Source organism: Zingiber officinale, chromosome 4B (genome assembly GCF_018446385.1).
Source record: "Zingiber officinale cultivar Zhangliang chromosome 4B, Zo_v1.1, whole genome shotgun sequence".
Classification (NCBI taxonomy): domain Eukaryota; kingdom Viridiplantae; phylum Streptophyta; class Magnoliopsida; order Zingiberales; family Zingiberaceae; genus Zingiber; species Zingiber officinale.
In genome coordinates this window covers 94,000,174-94,011,095 of record NC_055993.1, presented here as the reverse complement: position 1 = coordinate 94,011,095, position 10,922 = coordinate 94,000,174, and positions in this window count along the sequence as shown.

The window sequence follows — 10,922 nt, the reverse complement described above, 5'->3', positions numbered from 1 at the left end:
CAGAGTATTGGTTTGCTTTTGAGGATTCATTGCCAAGAAAGAACAAATTAAAGAGCTACAAGATGTCTTTGAAGGAGGGACATAGCTCTTCACGACCACCATTCTATGAAGGCAGTAATTTTGCGTATTGGAAGAGCCGCATGGAACACTATCTTATGACGGAGATTGACATGTGGTTCTCAATCACAGAGGGATTCACGGCGCTAACCGAAAATGGAAGAATGCTTGAATCATCAAGGTGGGCTGTTGAACAAAAAATGAAGGCTCAAGCAAATGCAAAGGCGATTGTGACTCTCCAATGTGGATTAAGCTCGGAACAACTCAACAAGGTTGGACCTTTCAAAAGTGCCAAGGATTTATGGGACAAGCTCATTGAGCTAAATGAAGGCACCAAGGATTCAAGAATTGCAAAGAGAGATCTCTTGATAAACCAACTCCAAAATTTCACAATGAAGGAGGGAGAAACGGTAAGTTCACTACATGGGAGGTTCAAGGAACTCCTAAACGGTCTTCATTCAGTTAGAGAGAGTGTAAAGAACCGAGACCTCATAAGGTATGCTTTAAAATCCTTCCCAAGAAACATATTATGGTCATCCATAGTGGATGCATATAAGGTATCAAGGGATTTATCAATAGTAAAGTTGGATGAATTGTTTTGTGAACTTGAATTACATGAGCAAGCTAACACAAGCCACAAAGAGAAAGGTATAGCTTTGGTTGCAGGTGAAAAGAGCAAAAAGAAGCACAAGGAAAAGAAAAAGGAGAAGAAGGAGTCATCTTCCAAATCTGAACAAAATAGTGATAGTGATAGTGATAGTGATGAAGAGTTATCATCTAGTGAAATGGAAAACTTTGTTAGAAGAATGATGAGACATTGAAGGAAGTTTGACAAAAAGGATGTCAAGAAAATTTTTAATGATGAAAAGAGAAAAGGTAAATCTCTTGTGGATTCTAAGACTAAGAATGATGTTATTTGCTATGAATGCAAGAAAAAGGGGCACTACAAAACGGAGTGCCCAAAGTTGAAGAAGCAAGAGGAAAAGATCAAGAAAAAGAAGAAGGCTTTGAAAGCCACATGGGATGACTCATCGTCAAGCTCATCGGAAGAAGATGAACGGAAGAGCTCAAAGCACATGGCTCTCATGGCCTTAAGCCATGTTGAAGATAGTGAAGATGAAGATAGTCATGGAGAGGATGTGGAGTCTTCAAGTGAGTCATCATCTAGTGATGATGAGGTAATTTCTCCCAAGCTTGATAAGATGTATGCCACCATTGCATGCTTAACCAATGCACTAGCTAAATCAAAAGGGAAGGTTAAGAAATTGCAAAATGAGTTGAAATCATTTTAAAATGAAATTGTGTCATGTGAAACTTGCATGCTTCATGAAAATGACAAAAATGATTTTGATGATCTTAAAAAAGAAAATGTATCATTGAAATTACAAGTTGATGATCTTAGATGTGCTCTAGAAAAATTTACTTCAAGTTCAAAGTATTTAGACATGATTCTAGGAGCTCAAAGGGGTGTGTACAACAAAGCGGGACTAGGTTTTAAATCACAAGATAAGGAAGTTAAATTCATGTCTCTAATTAGTAGAAATCATGCTTCAAGAGTTAAGTTTGTTCAAGCTTGGGTACCCAAGCAATTTTTTATTGATGCTACCGGACCCAAGGTTTGGGTACCAAAACATTTGGTTTATCGTGTTTAAACAGTCATGCACCAAGGGGGAGCATCCAACAACATGGTTCGTAGATAGTGGATGTTCTAAGCATATGACGGGGGATTCTTCAAAATTCTCATCATTTAGACACAAAAGTAAAGGTACCGTTTCTTTTGGTAATAGTGGTGAATTAAAAGTTATAGGAATTAGAGATATTAGAATTTCGGAAAAATTTGTAATAAAAAATGTGTTATTAGTGAAAGGCATGGTCTTTAATCTTTTAAGTTTTAGTCAACTATGTGATTCGGGTTATGGAGTTGAGTTCAACTCATCTCAATGCCTAATCAAGCATAGTGAACTAAACACCAATATTCTCATAGGCCATAGAAGAGAGAATATTTATCAAGTTGAAATATTTGGTGCTACTAATGTGCTTGCTAAGTGTCTCATGTCCAAAGAAGAGGAGACGTGGCTTTGGCACCGGAGACTTGCTCACACCAACATGAAGAATATCAAAAACCTTTCAAAGAAGGAGTTGGTGCAAGGATTGCCAAAGTTGAAGTTTCAAAAAGACAAAATATGTGATGCATGTCAAATGGGTAAGCAAACAAAAGCTACTCATAAAGGTAAATATGGTGTAAGTACCTCAAATGCTTTGGAGCTCATTCACATGGATTTATTTGATAGTAGTAAATACATTTCTTTAAATGGTAGTAGATATTGCTTTGTGATTGTGGATGATTACACTAGATATACATGGGTGTTTTTCTTGAAACATAAGGATCAAACTCTAGATACCTTGATTGCTTTTTGTAATAGAGTAGAAAATGAAAAGGCTCATAAGATAAACAAGATAAGAAGTGATCATGGAGGTGAGTTTGAAAATGATAGATTCACAACTTTTTGTATAGAAAAAGGATATAAACATGAATTTTCCATCCCTAGGACTCCTCAACAAAACGGAGTTGTTGAGAGGAAAAATAGGGTTTTGCAAGAGGCCGCTTGGAGCATGTTAAATGAATATTCACTTCATAGCTTCCTATGGGCCGAAGCAATTAATACGGCATGTTATGTGCAAAATCGAACATTAATACATAGGTTTCTAGGAAAAATACCTCATGAGTTGTGGTTTGGTAAACCACCTACAATTAAGCATCTTAGAGTGTTTGGGTGTAAGGTTTATATTCTAAACACCAAAGATCACTTGGGAAAGTTTTCCGCTAAGGCGGATGAGGGGATCCTTGTAGGTTACTCAAGTCATAGCAAGGCGTACCGAATTTACAACAAAAGATCAAAATTAGTTGAAGAATCACTAAATGTTGTCTTTGAAGAAAATCCTTCTTTGAACTCTATAAGAACAAACGATGAAGAAATATGTTTTGAGTTAGAGAAGTTAACATTGGATGGAGTAGATCATCAAGGTCAAGAAAGTGATGGTGAGAAGAATGAATCTTTGCCACTTGAACCCGAAATTATAATAAATCAAGAATCAAGACCTACTAGGATTCATGTAAATCATCCCTTAGATCAAGTAGTAGGAGACATCACTCAAGGAGTGAGAACTCGATCTTACTTTAGAAATGAAGGAAGCCAAGTCGCCTTGATATCTCAAATAGAACCAAAAACCATTGATGATGCCTTGTTTGATCCCGATTGGATTTTAGCAATGCAAGATAAACTATCTCAATTTGAGAGAAGTCAAGTTTGGGATTTAGTTCCTAAGCCTACAAACAAATCGATTATTGACACAAAATGGGTCATTAGTGTAAAATACCGGAAATAGACGAAGATTAGTAAGGAAATTTTTCAAAATTTTTGGAAATTTTTCGAGAATTTTTTAGAGCTCGTACGGACAAGTTAAAGGAGATAAAATTTGGGTTCCCGAAAAGGCCTGTTTAGACTACCCATTTAAGCGAGGAAAAGTTTGCTTTTTCTTTTATTTCTTCTCTTTATTTGTTTTTTTTTCTTTTCCTCCGATTTCTATTTGTCGCCGTTTCCTCTTCCCCTGCCCGAGCCCTCGCCGTGCGCCCGACTCCTCCAAGCCCTAACCGCCGGCCACGACGGTTACCTTCTTCCCCGAGTGCACAAAGCCGTGCCGACATTTCTTCATCTTCTCCTCTGCTGACGCCGACCCTTTTTCCCTGTGCCCTAGCCGCTAGCCACCGAGACATCCTTCTTCCTCTTTCGAGCGCCGGAGGCGATCCCTAGCCGCGTCGCCGCCACTCCGACCCGACGCCACTGTCGCCGGCGACGCACGGAGCAGCGCCTCACCTCTGGTGCCCCAGCATCGACCACCACAGTGCTGCTGCTGTCTCTTGATCCGAACCAGTGTCGCTATTGCCTATGCCCTAGCGCCCGCGGCCGGGTTTTATTCGTGCCCTAGTTCCGAGCCTTGGCTCCTCAAATCTGTGGTGATCGGCTTTCTGGACCAGAGGCTCTCCCTCCCACGGCTTAGCTTCCACTACCGATCTGTCGTTCTTCTTTCTCCGCTCACAGGCGAGTGAGGTGAGCAACGGATCCTTGTTGTTCCTCCTTGTAAGTAGTACTCTTTTGATCTGTGTTGGATTACAGATCCAAGCAGTGACACCAGAACCTGTTGCGTCTTGGCCAGCAAGTGTTGATTTTGGGGCTCAGATTACAGAGGTATGAGTTGGGTTCTGGGTTAGATTTATGTGATTGTTGATTAGGGTTTGTGCCCTAATCTAGTGTAGGAGATTTTTATTTAGCTATTTATTAGGCATGTTGATGATTTATGATTTAGGGTTTTGCCTAGATAGTTTTAAGGATTCTATTTAGTAATTCATTGGAATTTTAGCTAAATAAAATATATCTCTGTTGGTATCACAGGACCTTGACGCGAGACGAGTTTCTCGACGTTCGGATTTGGACGGATTGGACCATTTCTTTTGGAGGCGGGTACTTTTGACTTATGTCATTTGATATACATAGTAGTGAATTTAACAAGTTGCATTAATTATGTTCCTTATTTGTTTCGGTTAGTCACTACCCAATACCTGTTATATGATTGATTGATTGCTTGATTTGCATCTCATGTATACTTTACCTGCTTATACATGTTTATAGGGGTAGTGATATACCATTCTTTACCATGTTCAGGACCTAGGTTTTTATACCTTCTATGTACCTTTGATTTGAGTTGATTCGTTGACCTATGATACACTTTTATATATATATGGATTAGGTCAGGATATTTTGTGGTTAGTGTCATGCACCATTTGCATGATTGCATGCTGTGCGATAGTCCGCTCCATTATTGTTGAGCACATCGCCAGTTACATGGATCTGCACACACCACCACTCATGGGTTAGTGGTCGATTCAGGTAGAGTGTGTTGCAGCAGGGACTCTGTTAGGCACCGTTGGTCCGCTCATGGGTAGTGTGACTGGAGTGTGTAGCGGGATTCCTCCCGTCATCGTGCAGAGAGTTGAGAGCATTCGCTCCCCATTTATGATTTGGGGTAGGAGGATAGGTGTACTCCGACAGCATCCCGTCCACTCGGTCACTCATCAGGAGTAGTGACGACAGAGTGCACGGTTGTCACAGCCCTACCCACTCGGCCTCACTATTGTGTGAGATGATCGACTGGCGTCAGGGGTGACTAGGGCGCATCATTGGCATCATATGCATGATGCATTTATTGCTTGTGTTTGTGTTTGCTGCATTTATATGCTGCATATTGTTTGGATACCTATGTTTGACATGCATATAGGATTTCCATATCTCTCGGACTGCTTGTCTTTATACCCAGGTCCTGGTTAGTACAGTATTCTCCTATTTACTTCAGTATGCATTTACCTTTATTACATCAGGAGACTGTACGCATGATTAGTGCTAGGTGTTATTTTCTTACTTTGTATATCAGTTGTACCTGCTGAGTGTTGGACTCACCCCGCCTCCATTGTTGTTATATTTCAGGATGATACTGTCAGGAGAGAGTTCTAGTTGCTGGTCCCCTGAAGACCCCGAAGACTTATGGATCTTTTGGTTTTGTTTTGCTTCTTATTTGACCATGTTTACACTTGGTTTTGTTTGATACCTGGATATTGTTTGGATTGTCCTTGTTGATGGATTTTTTGTTAGATTTGTTCTACTACATGCCTGCCTAGACGGCAGAAGAGGTAAGTTGATCTTATCGTCGGATTTGAGCTTTACGCGTGTAGTTGAGTAGGGTTGATTTTGAGTCAGGGTATTATTATGCTGTTTACTTGTCATATAAACTGCGTGGTGATGGTTTATTTATTGTTATTATTCCAGCCGCATGTGGCTGAGGTATATAGTGTTTGTAGAAAGTTTCAGATTGTCCATCGTACAAGGGAGTTGCTGCCCAAATTTCTTCGGACAGGGACTCCTCCGGGGCGTGACAATTTAGTGGTATCAGAGTGAGGTTTGTGAGTCAAACTGGGCATTTTCGGATTTTCGTTATGGTTATGTTTCGGATTTCCGTTTCGGATTTATATGGATTTCTGACGATTTTCTCGTTCAGAATTTTGAGGTCAAATTGGGGACTGGACAGCGACGGAACACCTCCAGACAGCAAATAGGTATGATGTTATTTTATAATTGTTATATTGGTAGTAATATCTGTAATATAATTTAACAGATATGAGGAGGTCTACGCGTATTGCGGCGAGACGTGGTGCTGGACGACCACGTGCGAGGACCACGGGATCTCTGGATATGCCAGAGATGCCTACTGTTGATGAGCCTGTCAGTCAGGGACAGACTCAGCATATTGCGGGTGCGTCGGGCTCTCAGACCCCGACGGCTCCTATAGAGGTACCTACCTCGATTACATCGGAGGTACCATTGGCGTTCCCGGTATCTGCTCCAGCGCAGCCTACAGCGTATTCAGTACCACCGCCATCTGGACCTACAGTATACCCGACACCAGTGGCACCTGTGCTCCCAGTGCCTACAGTAGCAGCAGCTGCTCCACATCCAGTACCACTACCTACTGTACCTCCAGCTGCGGCCACTTTTGTTCACCCTACAGTACCACCAACGGCTTATGCTCCAGTTTATTCAGTAGCACCGGGAGTACCTCCTCCGGTTTATTCCGCGGTACCATTTGTAGCACCAGTTCCAGTGGTTCCGCCAGTTCCTACAGCCGTCCCGACACAGCTCATTGATATTGTCGCAGCACGAGCTAGGATTCCAGTATTAGCAGAGTCGATGAAGACTCGATTCACTCTCTTCCAAGGAGACCTTGATCCGGGTATGGCTTTATCATGGATAGAGACTATGGAGCAGACCTTCTTCTATATGGCTTGCTCAGAGTGGGAGAAAGCAGAGTTGGCTGCTTTCCATTTACGGGATGAGGCTAACGCCTGGTGGATTACTCAGCGTTCTATCATCGGCAAGTGGAACGTCACTTGGACCAGGTTCAGAGAGGCTTTTGAGAGCCGTTTCTTTCCACTATCATATCAGATGGCTCTCCGGCAGGATTTCATGAGTCTGCGACAGAACAATCGCTCAGTGACAGAATATAATACTGAATTCAACCGGTTGGCTAAGTTTTGTCCAGAGTTAGTTGCGGAGGACAGATCTCGTATGATGCAGTTTATAAAGGGACTGGATGGTTATCTACATGTAAGGCTTGCCGGCTTAAGGATCGTATCTTACTCAGATACATTGGATCGAGCTTTGATGATAGAGTTAGCTCAACAGAGAGCATATCAGGACAGGAAGAGGAAGCATACGGGTCAGGCATCCGGACAGATCCAGCAGACACCGTCGACAGGACAACAGCAGAGTAGTCGCAGTTGGTCAGGTCAGAGTACTTCTAGGGTATCTCGTAGGCCTCAGAAGTCAGGGCGGTCTTCTTCAGGACGTTTCCGATTTTCTCAGCAGAACCGGCAACCATCTTCCAGCGATAATCACTGTTTCAGATGTGGGTCCAGAGATCACCTTACCCCAGCTTGCTCTCTGGGACAGCCAGTTTGCTTTTATTGCAAACTGCCTGAGCACCAGAGCCGAGATTGTCAGCTGAAGGCTCAGCACACGAGTTCCGGAGGGTCAGGTCAGAGGGGACAGTCTAGTCAGTCAGGGGCATATCGAGGAGGATAGAAAGCCCAGTTTTCACATCGTCAGCAGGGGACAGCTTCACCTACAGCAGCAGCATTTGGCATGCTTGGACAGGAGTACTCCAGTGCCTCTAGGCCAGTACCAGACTCAGTCACAGTCATCGGCACAGTATCAGTCACCATCCTCTCAGTCTCCTCTGGCACATTATCCTGCACCATCTCAGTGGCAGGCTTCTGCCCAGCCGCAGCAGCCGCTGGCAGCGTTACCACCACCTCCTCCGCCAGAGACTGGACGTGTTCATGCGATTACTAGGGAGGATGCACAGCGGGCCGACGGATCTATTTTCCGCGGTATGATTTCCATTTATGCATTTTCCGCTGATATATTGATTGATATTGGTAGCTCGCATTCTTTTATATCCCGTACTTTTATGCAGGAGATTGGTAGATTACCTACTGTTAGACTGCTGCGATTGACTGTCTCCCTACCGTCCGGTGATACTTTAGACGTCACCCAGGAGATCAGGGGTTGCCCGTTAGATTTTGGCAACATGATACTTACGGTAGATCTTCTAGTATTGGAGATGGTCGAGTTTGATATCATTCTTGGTATGGATTGGCTGTCAATATATCATGCTACCGTTGATTGCCAGATGAGGGTGGTCACTTTCCGGCCTCCGAACCAACCCTCATGGAGTTTCACTGGCATCAGAGACGACGCATCTTGATTATCTCGGCAATTCAGGCGCAGAAGCTGCTGTCTCACGGCTATCATGTGTTATGGATTTCGGAGGCAGTTGGGAGGACCATCTGCCGTTGGTAGAGTTTGCTTACAACAACAGCTTTCATTCGGCTATCCAGATGGCACCGTTTGAGGCGTTGTATGGTAGACCTTGTCGGACACCCGTCCTCTGGGATGAGGTTGGAGAGGCTCAGTTGTTGGGACCTCATAGAGTTCAGCAGGATGCAGAGTTGGTCCGTACTATCAGACGGAGGATGTCAGAGGCGCAGGACCGCCAGAAGAGTTATGCTGATCGGAGACGCAGACCACTAGAGTTCTCTGTTAGCGACCATGTATTTCTGAGAGTTTCACCCACAAAAGGGGTGAAAAGATTTGGCCTCAGAGGTAAGCTAGCTCCACGGTACATTGGCCCTTTCGAGATCTTGGAGAGGATCGGAGCGGTAGCTTACCGACTGGCACTACCACCGTCCCTGTCAGGCGTGCACGATGTATTTCATGTATCCATGCTGAGGAGATATGTACCCGATCCGACGCATGTGCTGGCAGATATTCCAATTCCAGTTCAGCCTGACATTATATATGAGGAGGTTCCGGTACGGATTCTGGACAGGAAAGAGCGTCAGTTGCGGAACAAGACTATCCGGCTGGTTAAAGTCGGATGGCAGCATAATTCGGACGAGGAGGCTACTTGGGAGCTCGAGGATACGATCCGAGCTAGATATCCCCATCTTTTCACTTGAGGTATGTGATTTATTTACCGTTCAGCATTTATACTCTATATCTGTTGTTAGTACTTGCTGATGGTAGATAACGAAAATTTGGGGACCAAATTTTTATTAGTGGGGGAGAATGTAAAATACCGGAAATAGACGAAGATTAGTAAGGGAATTTTTTGGAATTTTTGGAAATTTTTCGGGAATTTTTCGGAGCTCGTACGGACAAGTTAAAGGGGATAAAATTTGGGTTCCCGAAAAGGCCTGTTTAGACTACCCATTTAAGCGAGGAAAAGTTTGCTTTTTCTTTTATTTCTTCTCTTTATTTATTTTTTTTTCTTTTCCTCCGATTTCTATTTGTCGCCATTTCCTCTTCCCCTACCCGAGCCCTCGCCGCGCGCCCGACTCCTCCGAGCCCTAACCGCCGGCCACGATGGTTTCCTTCTTCCCCGAGTGCACAAAGCCGTGCCGACATTTCTTCTTCTTCTCCTCTGCCGACGCCGACCCTTTTTCCCTGTGCCCTAGCCGCCAGCCACTGAGACATCCTTCTTCCTCTTTCGAGCGCCGGAGCCGATCCCTAGCCGCGTCGCCGCCACTCCGACCCGACGCCACTGTCGCCGGCGACGCACGGAGCAGCGCCTCACCTTTGGTGCCCCAGCATCGACCACCACAGTGCCGCTGTCGTCTCTTGATCCGAACCAGTGTCTCTATTGCCTATGCCCTAGCGCCGGTGGCCGGGCTTTATTCGTGCCCTAGTTCCGAGCCTTGCCTCCTCAAATCTGTGGTGATCGGCTTTCTGGACCAGAGGCTCTCCCTCCCGCGGCTTAGCTTCCACTGCCGATCTGTTGTTCTTCGTTCTCCGCTCACAGGTGAGTGAGGTGAGCAACGGATCCTTGTTGTTCCTCCTTATAAGTAGTACTCTTTTGATCTGTGTTGGATTACATATCCAAGCAGTGACACCAGAACCTGTTGAGTCTTGGCCAGCAAGTGTTGATTTTGGGGCTCAGATTACAGAGGTATGAGTTGGGTTCTGGGTTAGATTTATGTGATTGTTGATTAGGGTTTGTGCCCTAATCTAGTGTAGGAGATTTTTATTTAGCTATTTATTAGGTATGTTGATGATTTATGATTTAGGGTTTTGCCTAGATAGTTTTAAGGATTCTATTTAGCAATTCATTGGAATTTTAGCTAAATAAAATATATCTCTGTTGGTATCACAGGGCCTTGACGCGAGATGAGTTTCTCGACGTTCGGATTTGGACGGATTGGACCATTTCTTTTGGCGGCGGGTACTTTTGACTTATGTCATTTGATATACATAGTAGTGAATTTAACAAGTTGCATTAATTATGTTCCTTATTTGTTTCGGTTAGTCACTACCCAATACCTGTTATATGATTGATTGATTGCTTGATTTGCATCTCATGTATACTTTACCTGCTTATACATGTTTATAGGGGTAGTGATATACCATTCTTTACCATGTTCAGGACCTAGGTTTTTATACCTTCTATGTACCTTTGATTTGAGTTGATTCGTTGACCTATGATACACTTTTATATATATATGGATTAGGTCAGGATATTTTGTGGTTAGTGCCATGCACCATTTGCATGATTGCATGCTGTGCGATAGTCCGCTCCATTATTGTTGAGCACATCACTAGTTACATGGATCTGCACACACCACCACTCATGGGTTAGTGGTCGATTCAGGTAGAGTGTGTTGCAGCAGGGACTCTGTTAGGCACCATTGGTCCGCT